Source organism: Tachysurus fulvidraco, chromosome 3, assembly GCF_022655615.1.
Source record: "Tachysurus fulvidraco isolate hzauxx_2018 chromosome 3, HZAU_PFXX_2.0, whole genome shotgun sequence".
Lineage (NCBI taxonomy): Eukaryota > Metazoa > Chordata > Actinopteri > Siluriformes > Bagridae > Tachysurus > Tachysurus fulvidraco.
The window spans coordinates 1,667,549-1,672,548 of NC_062520.1; positions in this window are offsets into that span (position 1 = coordinate 1,667,549).

Genomic DNA, 5,000 nt, shown 5'->3' on the forward strand with positions numbered 1-5,000 from the left:
TAGGGATTGGTGAGTTAGTGTTAGGGATTAGTGAGTTAGTGTTAGGGATTAGTGAGTTAGTGTTAGGGATTGGTGAGTTAGTGTTAGGGATTGGTGAGTTAGTGTTAGGGATTGGTGAGTTAGTGTTAGGGATTGGTGAGTTAGTGTTCGGGATTAGTGAGTTAGTGTTAGGGATTAGTGAGTTAGTGTTCGGGATTAGTGAGTTAGTGTTAGGGATTAGTGAGTTAGTGTTAGGGATTAGTGAGTTAGTGTTAGGGATTAGTGAGTTAGTGTTAGGGATTAGTGAGTTAGTGTTAGGGATTGGTGAGTTAGTGTTAGGGATTAGTGAGTTAGTATTAGGGATTAGTGAGTTAGTGTTAGGGATTAGTGAGTTAGTGTTCGGGATTAGTGAGTTAGTATTAGGGATTGGTGAGTTAGTGTTACTGGTTGGTGAGTTAGTGTTACTGATTGGTGAGTTAGTGTTGTGGATTAACGAGGTAGTGTTGGGGATTAATGAGTTAGTGTTGTGGATTAATGAGTTAGTGTTGGGGATTAATGAGTTAGTGTTAGGGATTAATGAGTTAGTGCTACTGATTAGTGAGTTAGTGTTAGGGATTAGTGAGTTAGTATTAGGGATTAGTGCGTTAGTGTTAGGGATTAGTGAGTTGGTGTTAGGGATTAGAGAGTTAGTGTTGGGATTAATGAGTTAGTGTTGGGGATTTAATGAGCTAGTATTGGGGATTAAAGAGTTAGTGTTGGGATTAATGAGTTAGTGTTGGGATTAATGAGTTAGTATTGGGGATTAATGAGTTAGTGTTGGGGATTTAATGAGCTAGTATTGGGGATTAAAGAGTTAGTGTTGGGATTAATGAGTTAGTGTTGGAATTAATGAGTTAGTGTTGGGATTAATGAGTTGGTGTTGGGATTAATGAGTTAGTGTTGGGTTTAATTAGTTAGTATTGGGGATTAATGAGTTAGTGTTGGGGATTTAATGAGCTAGTATTGGGGATTAAAGAGTTAGTGTTGGGATTAATGAGTTAGTGTTGGAATTAATGAGTTAGTGTTGGGATTAATGAGTTAGTGTTGGGCTTAATTAGTTAGTGTTGGGATTAATGAGTTAGTGTTGGGCTTAATTAGTTGTGTTAGGGATTAATGAGTTAGTGTTAGGGATTAATGAGTTAGTGTTGGGGATTTAATGAGCTAGTTTTGGGATTAATGAGTTAGTGTTCGGGATTAATGAGTTAGTGTTAGGGATTAATGAGCTAGTGTTGGGATTAATGAGTTAGTGTTGGGATTAATGAGTTAGTGTTGGGATTAATGAGTTAGTGTTAGGGATTAATGAGTTAGTGTTGGGATTAATTAATTAGAGTTAGGGATTAGCGACCTTGTGTTGGGTGTCTTGAGGTTAGCCTCATCACCACACGTCACTGGTCTCAGTCTCTGTCAGAAACTCGGGTGAAGCTTTAAACGTTTCGTCTCAGCCTCAGTTTATGAAGTGTCTATAATAGGACCATAGAGACCATACCATAAATGTCACAGTGTGTGTGTGTGTGTGTGTGTGTGTGTGTGTGTGTGTGTGTGTGTGTGTGTGTGTGTGTGTGATAAACAGTTGTACTTCTCTGGGTGTTAATTACACCTGCTGAACTGCTTCCTGTTAACAGAACTGGAAACAACATTGATCTCTAACATGCTCCGTAATCCCACTACAGTGATATTGGGGAATCACACTGCAGAACAACAGTTATTATCATGTCCTGTTTATTAGTACTAAAACACATAAAAAAATACAACATCCAGCAAATGATCACATCTGAGTGTCTGACCTTGGTGTCGCCCCGCCGTCACACTCAGTCCTGACTCGCTCTCGTCTATAGTGAGCTTAAACCTAACGCTGAAAAGCAGCAACGATTCTCTCATCTCATAAAACATCTTGTGTAGAAGTGGATCAAAGCAGACTCTGAGTGTGTGTGTGGGGTGTGTGTGGGGTGTGTGTGTGTGTGTGTGTGTGTGTATGTGTGTGTGGGGTGTGTGTATGTGTTTGTGTGTTTGTGTGTGTGCTGCTAAAAGACACAAAGCAGGGTGAGCCGATGGGGCAGATTAGCAATGTTATTGTAGACGGTTGTTTGTGTGTGTGTGTGTGTGTGTGTGTGTGTGTGTGTGTGTGTGTGTGTGTGTGTGTGTGTGTGTGTGTGTGTGTGTGTGTGTGTGTGTGTGTGTGTGTGTGTGTGTGTGTGTGTGTGTGTGTGTGTGTGTTTGTGTGTGTGTGTGTGACAGCAGGACAACATTCTGGATTCCTTCAAGCAACTCTAAATAGATTTCCAGGCAAAATGTATCTACATAAGTAAGACAGAGCTGAGAGGCACAAACAAACATGTGTGTGTGTGTGTGTGTGTGTGTGTGTGTGTGTGTGTGTGTGTGTGTGTGTGTGTGTGTGTGTGTGTGGCAGATGGATTTGCTTCTTTAGGCTTAAATTCTACAATTCCATCAGATTAAAATATGGTGAAATGAGCATGCTCCAACATGCCTGTGTGTGTGTGTGTGTGTGTGTGTGTGTGTGTGTGTGTGTGTGTGTGTGTGTGTGTGTGTGTGTGTATTAGATGTACATTAGATGTTCAGTATTTGATATTTATACAATATCTAATTTGAAATTAATATTTAAATATAATTTGGATGCTTTTCCCTTCATACTTTACTCGTTATTAATGATAGCTAAGTTCAGATGCACATTTATTTATTTATTTATTTATTATATTTAGATTTATAGATATTTGTTGCTACAATTACATTGTTATTAACTTGAAAATAATACAGTTATTTATATTAATATATTTATTTTAAAAATATTACAAAGTTAAAAAAGTATATCAATATCATGACAAATGATTGTATTAATTGTATTAATTAATTTGTCGAAGAAAGTAAAAAAGAATTCTGGTGCAAAGAGAAGAGAAATAAAATGAAATAAAGTGAGAGAAAAAAATCAGTGCAATGTACAGATAAAGACATAAAATAATCTCTCTCTCTCTCTCTCTCTCTCTCTCTCTCTCTCTTTCACTGTCACTCTCTCTCTCTCTCTCTCTCTTTCACTGTCACTCTCTCTCTCTCTCTCTCTCTCTCTCTTTCACTGTCACTCTCTCTCTCTCTCTTTCACTGTCACTCTCTCTCCCTCTCTCTCTCTCTCACTCCTTCTCTCTCTCTCTTTCTCTCTCTCTCACACACTCTCACCTCTCTCTCTCTTTTCTTTTTCTTTCTTTTTATTTTCTTTACCTTACCTTCCTGAAAAAAAAAATCATTGCAAATGTACAGATAAAGACATACAATAATCTCTCTCTCTCTCTCTCTCTCTCTCTCTCTCTCTCTCTCTCTCTCTCTCTCTCTCTCTCTCTCTCTCTCTCCCCCTCACTTTTCTTCGTTATTTTTTACTGATTTATATTAAAACATGTTTTCTCACCTGCCCCTGAGTCGGGGCTGTAAACACACTCTGGACGACACCAGACCTATGGAGAAAGTTCTAAATGTGTTGATGGTGAAACACCAAAGCAACCTCTCAGATGAATAAAGCCTTGGTGTTTTTATGACTGAGGTTGAATTGGTCGATAGTTTAAGTGGACATGTGACATGTGACGAGTGACATGTAATGATTAAATCCTGCAGTCTAACTCGTCTTCTGTTTTATTAACCATAAAACCTGAACATTTGCTGAAGTCAACAGCGCAGATGAAAATGATTCCAGACATTAAAGACGTCGTGTCTTTCCTCCTTTTCACCTACATGATCCTGACACACACACCACGAGCTTTCCACACTGTCTGTTAGATGGAAGAAGTTAAAGATTACACCATCTTTATTAGCTCAGAACAGATGATAATGTGTGTGTGTCGAACATGGTCATGTCAGACAGCGCTGCAGCTCACGCAGTAGCGCTAACGAGTCCCACTGAGGAACCAGAGGAAGAATCATCCAGCTCCGTTAAGCGACCCGAGAGAGAAGATACACACAACACCTACAACTCCATCGAAACACTAACACTAATCCAGCTCCACGACATGACATTTAGTTTATGTGTCTAAAAAAAGAAAACATTATTTTCCTACAAGAAATGCACACAGATGCTGATGACCAGAGAGAGCGGAGTGGTAGTGAGTGGAAAGCTCAGGGTTTTCCTCAGCCATGGAGCAAATATGGAGAACATATCAGGAACAAAAATCACCAGATAAAAACTCATAATCTTTTCTCAGGAGATGTCCGAGATGTCTGAGATGTCTGAGATGTCTGAGATGTCTGAGATGTCTGAGATGTCTGAGATGACTTTATTCAAATGATCAAATAACTGAATACGGACTGTGTTTGGAGCATCGATATTAATCAGAGAAGAAGAGAGTTGGTGGAGATGAATATCTACTCTCTCATCCATCCAGATATGATCTCTTGGCTGTAAAGGTGAAGACTGGACAGATGAGTTTACCATCAGTGTCACCGCCACTTTAATGAACATCTCATTACAGGATCGCCTCGTTGTTCATGCTCGTACTTTGTTTGGCAGTTTCGGATAGAAAGAACATGAAAGTTCACATCACTGAGCGGTGGGACGAGTTCAGATTCAGCTCTTCTGTCAATAATACATGAAAAACAACAGCAGTGAAATCAAAGGAAGTAAAATCAATGAAAAACAAATTGTCCAAGTGAGCAGCTCCATCGAAGAAGAACAAACAAATACAACTACGGAAATTCTGGACAGGAACAAATCTCTTCTGAAACACTCGTATAAAGAGAGAGAGATCCATTAAGAACTGAATCTTTTGCTTTTATGCAGATGTGAAAACCATCCGCCATCATCTGTTGTTAATAAAAAACACATAAAAGTCAAAAACTCTGCCATAGTCTCTGTCTGTCTCTCTATCACTCATTCACTCACTGTCTGTCTGTCTGTCTGTCTGTCTGTCTGTCTGTCTGTCTGTCTCTGTCTCTGTCTCTGTCTCTGTCTCTCTCTCTGTCTCTCTCTCTCTCTCTCTCTCTCTCTC